Raw genomic sequence first — 15,473 nt, 5'->3', positions numbered from 1 at the left:
CTACAGAGGTTCTTTTGAAGTTGGCAGTGACCCTCTAACCACAAAGATGTTCACAAGCCAACATGTTCGTCTAATGCAACAGGATATATATGCAACTGGCAGAGGTCCAAAGAAGGAAACTGTGCTGAAGAGAGATATGCTGGGGGAAGGGAGTGTTTCCTGTCTCAGGCCATTATGTTAATTATAACATTAAAAACTACAGCAGTCATTTATTGAGCACCTACTGAATATTTTCATGGCTTATTTTGAATCCTTATAGCTGCACTGCTAGACACGTATTATTATTCCCATTTCATAGAAATGGAAACAGGAGAAAGAGACGTAAAGGGAGCTGGGGTCGAAGCAGAGGCACCCTGCGGGATAGTTCACTGTGCATTTGCAGGGGCTGCGTTTCGCTGACAAGGGACACTGCGGCAGCTCTCAGGAGAGTAAGCCAACACAGGGGTCGACGTGAACATTCCGAAAAAGGACAAGGTTATGCAGCCAAAGAAAGTAGAAGGGAAGAGACAGTAAAGATAGTTCAGTTGGTGAAACAGAAGACAAAGACATAAGAGGAAGAATTAACAAACCCCAAGTCGGTACAACATATAGAGCTCTGTGGGACTGATAATGGAACGAAAGCACATGGGGGACATAGAGTTACAGGCCCAGCAAAGGCTCAAAGGATGAGAAAAAATCCATGAACAGCATTTTGTTAATAAATGTGAAAACTTAGAATAGAATTGGCCTTACCAGATAAAGAACTTTTTTAGAAATCTACAGCCTCATATCTAGCCTGGTCCTGTACACCTGGTCTCCAATGTCACGATCTAGCTCATCTGCTAGATAAACAGATTCACCAACATGCAGCTTTTTTTTTTTTCTTCTGACAAAACCATTTATAATGATGGAATGATCTAGGCATCAGAAAGAATAAAAGATTCACAATATTCCAGTACTCTTACTTTCAGTCAAAAGAAAAACAAAAACAAAACCTGATTATTTCCAAACAGCCTAAGGATTTTTTTAAAATCCCAAGTCTCCTATATATCCTGGAATCATCTTTCTTTGCCATGCTGGTTGGCCGCCTGACATTTAAGGTCACTTTATTTCCCTTTAACAATTCAGCAGAATATTCCGCAACAGCGACTGCATTTAAAATCCTGAAGTCCCTGGTACTCTTGGAAGAGACTCTTCTTCATTGTTCTAGGGCTACGATCCAAGTGTTGTGCTCATATCTTCCACGTTACCCCCGCTTCCAAAGCACGGCGTTTGCAGGACCACGCTAAGCCAAGAGCCCATGTCGTGATTTTCTCGGTGTACACTGAGAAGTTGCCTTTTTGGACAATTTGAAGGGGAACAAAGTACTTCTAGACTTAAACTAGTAATATTTCAACAGGCAATAGTGAGCTCCAAGAGTAATCAAAGTAGATCCTGAGGTTTAAAATTTGTGATACCATTCTGTATATTCAGAGATAATGTAACTTGGTTTCTAAGAACTTGGGGCTCTGCTTTTAGACCTGGATTCGCTGTTTCCTGATTTTGTGATCTGGGATCTCAGCTTCACCTGCACAATGAAGACAACCCAGAACCAAGCCCACTGGGTTGTAGTCTGACAAGAGAGAATGTTTGTTCAGCTCTTAAGCATTACACCTTTAAGATAGAAAGCAGTCCATAAATATATTTTATTATTTCATGATAGACCTTAATAAACTGGTTTTAATTAATAACATATTTCACAGATTCCCAACCAGGAAAAGAAAAGTCCGGGCCTGGTGAAGAAGCACTAAGATGTCATAAGGTATGTAACCTGACTAGTTTGCTGTGCCTCTTCTTACAGCATGTCAAGTAATAGATGCTCTTTATAGAGATACCATTTGCCCCACAACTGTCTGAGCTTCAGAATTCTTTCTTGAAAAGGCGAAGCAATATAACCTTGTCAGAAATAAGTTTAAGAACGCATACACTGAAGGGTCTGGAGTGAGAAACCAAAAATGAGGCAGAGGGCTGTGGAGGTATTCAGTCTGGCTGTACTAAAGGGAACACGGGCTTTTCGGTTCGAATGCTGCTGTCTTCCCAGGGACACGGCCCCGTTGAACCGTAAGGCTGGTAAAGTTGCATTCAGTTATAGGACAGAAAATGATGAAGTGGTACTGATCTCTCCTAAATATTTATTGCATATGTTCTGAGTATGTTCACCGATCATGCAAAGAAGTATTGCTGAGTCTCGGCACTCAGCAGATGGACGTGTGGTGCTGGGATCCCAACAGAGAAAGATAAGGAGCAAAACAAACTGCCTCTTTATTTCGTTACATTCCATATCCTTATCAGCTGGTCTTGCTCCATCACTCACACACACACATGCGCACACACCAGGCCGTTAGACTATATAAATACCGAACTTTGGAATTCCAATTATGACCATTTTCTGCATTTTTAAAAATGTTGGTGGCATGGTACTGAACGAATCTTTTGGCACCCTCCTACTCAAAGTGTGTTTTTCAGGCCAGCAGGAGGCATTACCCGGGAACTTACTGCATCAGAAATGCAGAATCTCAGCTCTGTCCTAAACTGCTGAACCAGAATCTGCATTTTACAAAGTTCTCTAGGTGATTCAATTACACAGAAAAGTTTGAGAAACACGGCTTTAGCAAACATGGAAGAAGTCACTTGGTACTCTGCCATAGAGATGTTTCCCTCTTAGAAAGGACACTTGTAGTGCACTTGTCTGCAAAGCCCTCATCCCATTGCATTCAGTGCTGGCCAATGAGAAAAATCCATGAGAATTTTCTAGTTAAATGAACCTCGGTAGAATGTGATATGATTCCCCATCCATCATCTCAATAAAAAGCAAACAATTAAATTCAGGCAAACAATTTTAAAAAATCACTGAAGTTAACCAACAGAAGGACAGTGAGCTCACTGGGCATGCGGGATTTAATTTAACTTCAGGCACACTGACTGGACTGTTCGTCTTTCTGGACAGACTTTGAGAATATTTTCTTTTCCCCAAAATGATGGAAGATGCCTTCCCTCCAGCCCATGTGGTTGTTTTAGGCCAATTATACATATTTCGAAACGAAGCTATTCCCCAACTCTTGCAGCCTGCCCCAGAGTCTCCCTTACATTATTGCCTTCCCACCACTCTCCCCAACAAAAGGATCTTACATGAAGTCTAATCTGGTATGACAACCTCTTCTGAAATATTTCTGAGAGATAGAGATAAAATCTCTGGTTGAAATATTTCAACAGAGAGACCATTCCTGTAAATCATCCCACTATCTAATCCCAATAGATTTAGCTGCAGATCTACTAGACAGAATGAGCCAACTCCAAACACTGGGATATTTACAAAGTTTATGCTCTATGATAAGTCATACATAGCCTTCCTGTTATGTCCACTTAGTGCCTTTCATGCTGCTCTCTAAAGCAAGAGGCGATAAAACGATTCTTTCTTCTATGCGATGCGAGCTCCTAAACTCCTGGTGGCCTTTTAGCTCATTTCTCGAAATCATCCCTGTGTCCTTCCATCACTAATCAACAGACGTGTGTATCAGACTCTAAAGTCTGATGTATTTGTCAGACCCTAAAATCTGCCTGCCCAGCATATAGCCGGTGCCCAGTAAATGCCAGGCCCTATGTTAAGTATAAAGTGATCTGTTCTCTGAAATCATTCTTGCTATTCAAGATCCTTCATGACATGCGTCGCTAGGCCCAGCGACAATGCTTAGAATGTCAAGTGGGACTCTCGCTGCCCCTTCCTACGAGTGCAGTTTAAGATGACTGCTGGTTTGTTTGTTCTGCTGTTTTATTTTGATTCTCTCGGCCAGAGCACCCCGATTTCACAATGGCCTGGACTTCCTGTAAGCCCTGGGTCTTTATCGTGAACAGATGCCCACCCAGCTTTCTGATGAGCTGCCTCTCTGCAAGCGATTGTTTGAACCTGTGCGCCTCACGTTCCATGTCTCTGTTCTTCCACAGTACTGGTCATTCCAGGCCATTGGAACCCTGATTATGTCTCTGCTGTGTTAGGCATTCTTCCCAACCTTCACGTTCCTCGCTGGGATGTGGATTCTTGCTGTTTCTGTGGCTTTGGTTTTAGAAAGAGGGCAACTAACATTACCAGAGAACCTACAACGAGCCAGGCTTTGCTGTGTCTTACAGATGTCTATTCCATCACGGACAGCACCTCAGCCTGGTGTATGTTCTTTGAAGCTGGACTTATTTTTTTCATTTTCTCCTCCATGATACGGTCTGCTGACCCCTAAAGGTGGATTTTGTGACGATCCCCCACCTGCCCTGACTCGTCTATTCTTTTTCTGGATTATATCTTCTACTCTGTCCAGGGGTCCTTCCTGTTCTCAGGAAACCAGAAAGCGGAGATAGAGTTCTGAAATGATCTCATTATCTTCTCCAGTAGGGAGCCCAGACCACTTTAGAACAGCCCATTGATGACTCACACTATCAGTACGTGTCAGGGCACCAGCACACAGCCTTACTTCTCTGCTGGCTTTCCACGCAAGCCACAGCTTGCCACGATTCCCTCCCACCAGAGAGTCTCACCTCCTGTGGCTATGCACACTCCCCCCGACACACACACACCTCAACTTTGCCAACACAGGAGCAGCCAATCCTTGCCATCCAACCTTCCAGGCACCCTCTCAGGTTTCAAATGTGCCCACCCTTCGTGTATCATTTTATCACTTCTAAAATCTCAGATACCTATCCTTGGGGGGCCCTTGGCCTCATCCTGAAGGAAGTGTTTATAAATTGTGAAAAGCAGAGTCAATCCTACAGTGAAGAATCTTATTATTCCTCAGGGGTGAGGTAACACAGGTATTTTGTTTGCTTGTTTTGCTCTAAAGTAGAAGGTGAAATTGCAGCTGCTGATACTTCCAGTGGCGGGTGCCGTTCTCTAATTGCTACCATCCTTTTCCAGGTTATATGGGGAACATGGTGAAAAATATAAAAAGATTTGGCAGAACAAACTGTCTTGAGTTCATTGTCTCTCAACACTGGCTGCATGTTAAAATATCTTGGGGAGTGTTTATGGGGTTTTTTTTAAATTCTGATTCAAGGCCCCACACCAAGTAAGTCTGAAACTGCAGGGCTAAGACCCATTAATGAGTGGTTTTTGAATAGATAAGGTGTTTCCAGTGTGCAGCTGAGGTTGGGGACGACTACTCCAGCCTGACAGGAGAAACGTTAAATAGGACGGGACCTGGATGATAGAAGGAATGGAAAGAATTTTAATGACCACACGTAGGATCAGTTGTTCATGACATTGGAACTAGCTATACCCTAATGAGATAGCATGAGGTATTTATATTTTCTCAAAAGTAGAAGAGCAAATATTAATTGTTTCTTTAGAAGTTAATATTATATTTTTAAAGCATAATTATTGCTGGTAAAATTGATGTTTTACATAATTAGCAACATGCAGGAGTGATTTGAGCATCAGAAAAGATTGTCCAAAAGCAAGTCAGCCAGATGTCCAACTGGCGGTAAACACAGTCTCTGAAGTTTAGTATGGGCGGAAATGAAAGTCAATTTCATGGTGGTTAGCTCGCTCCCTGATGTTTTTCCACTGGGGGGACACGGCGGTACTCGTCCAACAGCAAAAAGAGTCTCTCTCGACCCTTTTCACCATCGCCCATCGTGTGTTGTTTATGGAACCCAAGGAGGTCGTGGTGGGAGAGATGAGCGACTGCTGATGGATCACCACAGCCTCATAGCGATGCCAGACTTAATGGTCCAACTGTTATACTGGTCACTCACAACCAGTGACACTGGTCACTCACATCCAGTGGATGAGACTTGAGACAGACTATATCCTTAGTGGATCCCCTTCTGCAGTGACTCATATCAGAATGAGGTTCCAGAGTGGAAATAATTACAACCGGCCACCCCATCGGACCTCAGAGCATCTCGTTTACTTTGCTGCTTGGGAAAATAAAAATCTACAAAAGCCACTTATTTGCCCGAAGTCACTACAAATACATTCTCTAAGCTTCACTTGACTGGGGCACCATGGCCTCTGGCACGCACAATCTTCATTATTTTCTTGGCCAGACACGGGGCCAAATTCACAGATTCAGAGGATGCTTTCTAACCTAACTCATTCACAACCAGAGGACCCTTCGCTGTGACTCATCTCCTCAAATAACTTACTTCTCTTCCCAGGAATGAGACTAGCAACTTCAATCCATAATTTTCTTCCTATGCTAACAACTTGTTGCAACCATATTTCCACACTTATTTTTTGTCTTCTGCATTTAGACCAGAAAGTGAACCTGGTCTGTTTCTCTCGAAACAAAAATGCACAGCTGGCGAGACAGCTATTTTGAGTAGCAAGTGCACGGCTCAAAGGCAGCACACCCAGAACCCCCGGACCTGCCAAAGCACCATTTGTGCTTCTCATTTCTTACATGCAAGAACCAGGAGTTACCCAAGACACCAGCTCCCTGCTCCTGGAATGGAGCAAACACAAAATGACATTTGAGAGAGAGGGGGCAGCACCTCCAACCCTTCCCTGACTCCGAAACCAATACGAGCCAATCAAGTGCACCAGGCATGGGATCAATGCACAGAGTGGGCTTGCTGGATGACAGGAGGCAACGCTATTGAGGTCACAGAAGGTCCAGGGGGAACCAGCTGGCAGAGATGTTCTGCTAGCAAGTTAAACACAGACAGGAAACCGCGTGTCTGATACTGTAAAAAAAAAAAAAATCATTTGTCTTCCTGCCAGAGTTAGGCTTGCAAACCAAAGAGGCTGTTTTCATTTTAAAAGAAATTCTGCAACAATGAGAGAGGAAGGAATGAAAGTCTGTGGCTACTAGAAGTCCTCGTCTGCCCCGTTTGGAGAGTAGGCAGACTGCAGACAGCTGAAGGTCGGCCATGAGCACGGTGAGGGCCGACATCGGATGGTCTGCTTCTCTACTGAACCACATCGGTTGAACTTTGAGTCCGAGTGGTTTTCAGAGTCCTGGTTTCTAAGTTAAACAGGTATCATTGATGTATTTACTGATAGTTCCATCCTGCAAAATAGAAAACTCTCCTACAACCTATAGGTAGACATAATAGTAAAGGAAGACAGAAGGAGCTGGAATCAAGACAAAGGGAAGATAAATGTAGGAAAACAGACAAGCAGGGGTGATAACAGTATACAAACTGTATGCACACAAACTGGGCAGAAGCATGACTCAGATTGGATTCTAAGCTTTTCTGGTAGTCAGTAGCGAAGAGAGAAATTAAAAACAAAAAGAAAAAAACATGACCACATGACCATCTGTATCAGGGGCTGGCCTGAAGCCTGGTTTTGTAAAAGAAGATTTATTGGAATACAGCTGTGGCCAATTGTTTACATACGGTCTATGGCGGCTTCAGCGGCAGGGTGGAGTAGCTGCAACAGAGACTCTATGGCCTGCAAAGCCAAAAATGCTTATTAACTGGTCCTTTATCAAAGAAATGTGCTGTCCCCTGCTCCATATGCTTCAAAGTGTCCGTAGGTTCAGAAGCAAATAGATCCTCCTGCAGGAATAATCTTCCTGGGGCAGAGAGCTCAGAGAAAAAATCTCCTGGCTTCCTCAGGAAGGTAACAATACAACACACTAAAGAGTTCCCTCCACAGCATTCTTTACAGTGGACACATCACGCAGGGCCACAGGAATGTTGCTTACGATGCATGGCACTTAGACACAGCTCAGCTGAAGGAATTTTCAGGAAGGAAGAGAGAAAACAACATGATGTTGGTATGAAACTCCTCCCTCATCTGGCAAAATCCAAAGATAAGACATTTGAATCGAGGGGAACAATAGTAACAGCCAACATGTATTGAATACTTGCTCTGCTCCAGGTACTATTTTAAGTCCCCTACATAAATAAACTCATTTATCTTCACAAAAAACCCTATTGAAAATGAGCACTATTTCTGTCCCCATTTTTCAGAGGGGAAAACTAAGGTGAATTAGGTCACCTAAGGACAAACAGTTTATAAATAGCTTCGTTGGGATTGGAACCCAGAAAATCTCACTGTGGAGACCACAATCTCAAAAGGTGAGCATCGGCTGGCCTTCATTTTCAAACATCATTCCTCGCAAACATGTGAGTAGTGTAAGCTGGGATGCACAGCTTGCCAAGGACTCACTGAACAGCAAGTTCAGAGATCCGTTGTGTGCCCACAGAACAGACAGCCTCTTATGTAAAGTGCGTAGACTTCCACAGATATAAGAGTGGTAAAGAGCACACCCCCCACCTGAACGTCAAAGGGTGAGGATATTCCCTAAAAAAGAGACCAGATTCTCCAACTCTCCTAGGGGCAAAATGTGGAGAACCAGCTATGAGATCTCAAGGAAATTCATGGCCCATTTCTTGGTCAGTAAAATGAAGAGTTTGGACCAGCAAATTTCATGGGTTTCATTTTAGCGTAAAAAGGTTATGACTCCAAAAAGACAAGGGAAAACAAGTGTTGGCGAGGATGTAGACAAAGAGAACCTTTTCTGTTGTTGGTAGGATTGTAAATTGGTTCAGCTATAAAGGAGAACAGCATGGAGGCTCCTCAAAAAATTAAACTTGGAACTACCATATGATCCAGCAACTGCACTTGTGGGTCGATCTCCAAAGGAAATGGAAACGGGAGCTCGAAGCGGTATCTGCACCCCCAGGATCATTGCAGCGTCATTCACAACAGCCGTGGTATGGAGACAACCCAATGCTCATCAGTGGGTGAATGGCTAAAGAAAATTATATGTATATATGATTTCCAACAACATGGATAGCTTCGAGGGCTTTATACTAAGTAAAATAAGCCAGACAGAGGAAGACAAATACTTCCTGGGATCACTGAAGTGTAAAATCTAAAAAGAAGTCAAACTCACGAAGAGTAGAATGGTGGTTACCATGGGCTGGGGCGGAGGGCAATAGAGAGGTTGGTAAAAGAGTACAAACTTTCACTTAGAAGATGAATAAGTGCTGAGAATTCACCGAGTGTAAAACACGGTGAATACAGTTGATGCCACCAGATTGTTCAGTTGCAATTTGCTAAGAGTAGAGCGTCATTATTCTCACGCACACGCACACGACAGAAAATTCACAGGTAAACCGGCTAGATGGCAGGCCCCCTTTCCCCACGTGTACGTACATCAGATCGTTATGAGGTAGCCTTTAAATGTCTTCTGATTTAATTTGTGAATTATACCTCCATAAAGCTGAGAAAGGGCAAAAACGTACTGCCACCCCCAAAATGTTATGACTCCAGAAAACAAGGCAACGCACAAAAGTGGTGAACCAGTCCACAGCACAGCTCTCACCCCGGGGCAGGGATCGCTGCTACTGTCGTTCATGAACCCCCACAGCCTGGGTCTGGGCGTGGTGCTGGCCAGCCTGCACTTCAGTTACGGAAGGGGGTGGGCCTCTGGCTTTGAAACCAAACTTTTCTAAGTCCAGCACTTGAGTTCAGCACTGATTCCCTTCCCTGTGTGGCCGTGGTGCCACTCAATTTCCAGAACAAGCCGTGCAGCTCTCAGTCGGGAGGAAAGATAGGGTGGCCAGGGTGCCAGTCCTCTGGGAGCAGGAAGCGTCCCAGAAGCAGTCCTCCTTTAATCTCCCACAAGGCATCTTCTTGCTTTCCCTGTACCCAATGCCAGCAGATGGCTGAGGAGCAAACTGATTCAGGCAATTTTTTTTTAATGCCACTCTATAACTTGTGTGGTAGCTCTTCAGAGCTACCAGGCTCCCAAACAATTCTCTTATAGCTCCAATTCAGAACGACATGTTCTAAAGCGCAACTTGAAAACATTCCTAAATGTCTTCTTGCTCAGGAAAATATTGGAGGATAATCCCACAGATAAACTAATGCAAACATTATCATGGAAACCAAAGAAATGTTACTGAAAAAGTGATTAATTTTCTCTACATCCAGACCCATGTTGGTACAAACTTTGCGGAATATATGAAAAAATGAACTTCACTATCGCTGTTGCCAAACACCTACATTTCACTAGGGAGTTCTGTTACATGAATGGACTGAGTGAAGTATATCTAGCTTGTTTCTAAGTGACCACGTGTAATACCAAAGTCATGCCTCTTGAGCTGATTAGCTCAGCAAGTTACCTGCATAAAGTTAACAAGACCCATGTCTGATTCAATCTCTAGCTGGGGGAGTTCATACCGGTGCTTTCCACACTTCCATGGGCGAACAAGTCACCGAGGGCGCTGTTACAACGCAGGTGCTGATACAGCAGGTTAGGAGGGCCCCCTGGTTCTGTTCTTCTAACCAGCTCCTGGGTGCTGCTGCTGCTCTGCTGATACTTTGAGTAGCAAGGACTTTCACCATTCAGGAGAATGGCAAGGTGTGCTCCTTGCCATCGAGTGGCCTCCTTACCCAGAGGAGCAGTGAGTAAGAAAAGAGGTGCTGCTACGTGCCCGTTACTGGGCCAGATACTCCCAACATCATCCCCTTTAATTCCCACAACAGCTCCAGCCAGTAGCACCATTATCAGCCTAGTGGGCCAACAGTGGCACAGGCAGTCAATGAGAAGTCCACGTGTCCCAAAAAGCAAACTTTCCGCTAAATACAAGAAGAGGGAGTGAATCCCTTGAGCAAGCACAGAACTGAGATTACCCGAATCACTGATCTGAAAGATTGTTGTGAGTCGTTCCTGTTTTATTTAGTTGCCTCCAGCTGTGGTTCTGAGACAAATCAGGAACAACATGCCTAATTTGTAATATTATCCAAGGGTGTCAAGTGACATGGTTAGCTTTGATTAGACATCCCAGGCTCGGCACGCTCCCTTCTTCTGTGAAGTCATGTGGAGAAAAAGAGAACCTGGATGGGCACGGGTTAAAGAGCACAGGCTTCTCCACAACTCTGGTGGTGAGACACCGAGACATCACTGCTCTGCTAGCACCGTGTGGTCCAACTCAGCTACAAAACCACCATGCTGGAGCATACCTGAGGGCTGAACCCTGCGGGCTTCGTGTCTGAAGATAAGCGGGAGTCCCAAACCCTATGGAAAAAGCCCAAAGAGTATGAACAGCTAAGGGCTCGTGAGCGACTCCTGCTGCTGCACCAGGCAATGTGGTCTACGCTTTGTGTGTGTGAATCTAGTCAATCCTCACATCACAACCACCCCCCTCTACCTTTCATTTCCATTTAACAGAGGAGGAGACTGAAGCATGGACATGTCAGGTGGGCGGCCCAAGGTGGCAACGCTAGTAAGTGGTAGAGTGGGCCTTAAACCCAGGAAACCCACCTCTGCCTGCCATTCTGAACCATTCCCTCGACTGTTGCCTCTTACCTAAAGAGCAGACATCATTTCCTCGCCTAGCGCTCTGCAAGCGAAATGTCATTATGGCACTTCAAAACCATTTATGAAATGAATAAAAAAGAAAGGTTGGGGGTGACTCTTAAAGGTTCAGTGAGAAATCAATAACCATGTAATGCCTTTGCAAGGTAGATACAACATTGGCCAGCAAATAGGGCGACTGTTAGCTCTGGCTTCTCTCCTCTTATGTCCTGTTTGCTTCGGTCCTGGAGACTGATCAGTCTCATGGGACTGAGTGCTATCACCAGACCATCCATAAAACCAACACAAATACCCTCTCTTCCAGCTGGAATCTTAGGTCTTGGTGTAGATTCTGATTCCCTCAGAAATCTATACAACATCTACTGACAAGGTGACCTTCAGAGGCAGGACAAGGAGACAGGACAGTTGGAGCACAGTTGTGAGGAGCAGGCCTTAGGTGGAGGCCCGCCCTCCCCTCACACTATTTGCCACATTGCTAAATGATGCAGAGGTGGCTTTTTTCTTTCTTTCCTTCCTTCCTCCCTTCCTTCCTTCCTTCCTTCCTTCCTTCCTTCCTTCCTTCCTTCCTTCCTTCCTTCCCTCCCTCCCTCCCTCCCTCCCTCCCTTCTCTCTCTCTCTCTCTCTCTCTTTCTTTTGTTGCCTAAAGCTGAGGGCACTCCACATACCCATTCTTTAGAGGACTGAGGTCATGGCATTGCTTAACTAATATGAAAATCACAAAGGAAAAAGGCCACCAACTTTTTAAAATGTGAATAAAAATCCCAATATGACTTGCAAAGGGGCAGGATGGAACTTACTGGGAGTGACAAAAATGTTCTATATCTTGATTGTGGTAGTGGTTACACAGCTGTATATATGGGTCACAATTCAGTCAACTGGACAGTTTAAAAGGGTAGATTTTATTTCATTAAATCATACATCAGTAAAGCTCGCGTGTTTAAAAAATTGCAGGGTTTCCGTGCAGAATTTATTGCAGAAGGAGTCCTTCCGGAAGAATGGGCGATCAACCATTCACAGTGGCCAGGGAGATTAGGGAACAAGACGAAAGCAAGACTTTTGTTCCACTGTACCCATTTTGAAGCATTTGATTTTTTAAAATATATGTATATATTACCTGTTTAGACAAACAGCGTGAGAGAGAGTGAGGAAAAGAGGGAAATAAAAAGAGAAGAAAGGGAGGGAGGGAAAAATGGAGGGTGAGAGGAAGGAAGGAAGGGGGGAGGGAGGGGGAGAAGGAAACCCTCACAGATTTTTTAGTTCATACACAACCCATCATAAATCCTACCTATGGCACCTACATGTCATGAGATCCTGGACAAAGCGTTGGAGTTCTCTCAGCTTGTTTCCTCATCCACAGGGTGAGGACGCTAGCAGTGCCTATCTCATGGGGCGGTTCTGAGATTGACTGAGGCCTCCCTATGGAAAGGTCTGAGCACCGTTTGTAGCCACAGAACATCCTCTCTGAGTGTGAACTCATAACAGCACCGAAAACACAGAGCTGCATTTAAAAAAACAATCTGTGGCTCAACATTTTCCCCTAACATATTTAAGAAACCGGGCGATGTAAGTAATTATCATCCATTGTGTTTGCACATCATAAATCTGGCGTCGAGAGCAGAGTTCTGTACTAATAAAAAAAACACTGGAAGACCCTCCAGAGATTCTGTGTTCACCATCTTGTTTGACTTGGACTGGAGACGAGTACATCAAGACTTTTCATGCTTTAGTACAGGGAAGAAATGGACCCTGAAATGCTGCTGCTTTCAGTGAGGAGGGAATATCTCGCTGCAGAGAAGAGAGATGCTGAAAGAGCAAACACCCCCTAGAATGTTAATTTTAGAAAACGAAATGCAAACAACCTTGGAATATGTCAAAAGGCTCCAAAATCGCTAAGACATCTGAGTCATCAGCTGTGCTGGGTTCCCGGGGGTGTACAATGAGAAGTTGCCTTCAGGGTGGTTATGTCACGTCATAAGAAAGTGTCTGATAATGAGTAAGAGGGAAAACATGTGAATGTGGGCTTGTGATTATTACCTGAGTTGAAATACACTAAAAACTGAAGTCATTAATATCTTAAAAGCTTATAGTAATAAATATATCCAACTCGCAGGCCATTTATCAAATTTCGTCTTTTGGGAATGAAATAAACTCTTCCATTGTGGGCAAGCCAGTATGCAAAAGGAGAAAAAAAACTTTCACAAATGATGGTAAACATGTCTGGATATTCTACTCTTACAGATGAATTCCTTTAGCTTAGCCGGGACCTTCTTTTAAAAAGTGAACTACTTGGAGAAAGTTGACATGTTAAGCCAGGATATCAAGTGTTATCATGCTTCAGTGTGATTTAATCTAGTCATAACTTCCCTCTTAACTCAAATGACATTAGGAAAATGAGAAAAATGGTGTGTTTATAGAATGACAGAAATAGGAGAGAGGAGTGATTTTGGAGATTGTGTTGCACCAGCAAGCTGTCCACATCTGCCTTCGTGTACCGAGCAGTTGGCGTACGTGGAAGCTGGACCAGAACAGAGAGGGGAATTGGCAGTAGGTCAAGGGCACAGAGAGGAGAGGCTGAGTCTGCAGTGCTCTGAGCACAACACAGGAGACATGTCCTTTCCCGTCACTGGGACACACTCAGGGAGTGTGCGGACACAGCACTTGTGTTCCAAAAGGGATTTTTATTGAATCAGAACTATTTTGGCTTAAAGTAACCTTTTCCCATTCTGAACTTACATGCCTAAAACCAAGAGAATATCATTTTCACCATCAGCCTGGCAAAAGTAAAAGGCTTGTAATCTCATGTTGGAGAAGGCACGTGGAAATCCGTATGCTCAGATATCTGTTTTGAAGGAGAACAATTTAGTCGTGGTCACCATATTAAAATGTGCATAACTTTGATGCAGAACCTCACTTCTAGAAAGAGATCTCTCTTGCCGAAATATCGGTAGAACACATAGGCAAGATACTTGTACGAAGATGTTCAATGTAGCATTAAGTGAGAAACCGGAGATACCTACATAGTCCACCCAATGGAAACGGTTCGATCAGTCATAGAAGACAATCCATGTTATGGGATTCTAGACAACTAAGAGGTGTGCGGTATATCTGTATGTTTTATCATCTTTAGAAAGAAAAGTAAAAAGTGGTTGGCTAAAAACAAAACGTTGCCCAGTAATACTTATAGTCTCATTACCTATTTGCACTGAAAGATGGATGAGTGGATGGGGTGGATAGATGGACGGACAGAGGAGAGATGCACGGATAGCTGGACAGATGGACAGATGCATGGGTGGAGGGGCAGGGAAGGGAGGAGGGAGTAAGGAAAGAGAGGAGGGAAGCAAGGATTATATGAATGAATGACAGAGATACGTGTGCATCCCACAAACTCTTAATATTAATTATCTGTTAGGTTGGGAGTGAGGGGGTAGGTTAATGTACTTTCATTTTTAAAATTTTGCATATGGTTGGATTGTTTGAATTTTTGATAATGAACATATACTGCTCTTATAATTAAAAATATTGAATAGTTTTTTTTTAATTGATGGACTAGGATATGCCCTTCTTTCAAGCTGAGTGAATGCCGAACTTCAAAGGTAAAAGCCAGTATCTAATTTAGTCCTCCCCTGGCTCCATGGGTAAACCTGGGCTCATTCCTTTCCCTCTGCCTTTTTCAGTTCTTCTCTCAAATGGGACCAATGGTAACAACCTTGTAGACAAATCCGAGGAACATGTACACAAAACCACATGTGTTAAGTCAAAGCAAGTCCACTCTTGTATCAAATAGCCTCCTCCCATCTCGCCCAGTGGTTCTCAAATTTTAGCTGGATTAGAATCACTTGGAAGGTCTGTTGAAATACAGGTTGCTGGGCCCAGTGCCCAGAGTTTCTGGTTCAGTGGGGAACTTTCCTTCCCTGGAATCTGCATTTCTAACAAATGCTCAGGTGATGCTGTACTTCCAGAACCACCGCTCTAGGGGAAGGAAGCTAGTTGTCAAAGACGGCAATAGTGTGGGCCCCATGGGCCAGACTTAATCAGGACCAGAACCAACACTGTAACTCCACAAGCACCTCCTTCGGCTCCCCCTCCAGCATCAGCCATAGGAGGGTGAAATGCGCTCTGAGACCGCAGACCAGGGACACGAGAAATCAACACAGAGCAAGTCAAGCTCCAGACCCGCAAGAGAAGAAA

General features: G+C 44.0%; 1 protein-coding gene and 1 long non-coding RNA gene across 4 annotated transcripts in view; one reads left to right on the top strand and one right to left on the bottom strand.

Moving 5' to 3' along the window:
- The window catches only part of TGFBR2 (transforming growth factor beta receptor 2), an 80,735-nt gene that overhangs the window by 25,328 nt on the left and 39,934 nt on the right, over window positions 1-15,473 (bottom strand). The gene's annotated exons all lie outside the window — the stretch shown is intronic.
- LOC128781481 (uncharacterized) overlaps window positions 1-15,473 on the top strand; it is a 79,503-nt gene that overhangs the window by 40,186 nt on the left and 23,844 nt on the right. For all 3 annotated transcript variants that reach the window (XR_008427456.2, XR_008427458.2, XR_008427457.2), the window contains exon 2: window positions 1,722-1,780. This is a non-coding gene — a long non-coding RNA (uncharacterized lncRNA). The remainder of the gene's footprint in view (window positions 1-1,721; window positions 1,781-15,473) is intronic.

This window comes from Desmodus rotundus, chromosome 8 (assembly GCF_022682495.2).
Source record: "Desmodus rotundus isolate HL8 chromosome 8, HLdesRot8A.1, whole genome shotgun sequence".
NCBI lineage: Eukaryota > Metazoa > Chordata > Mammalia > Chiroptera > Phyllostomidae > Desmodus > Desmodus rotundus.
This window is presented reverse-complemented; position numbering and strand designations above follow the sequence as displayed.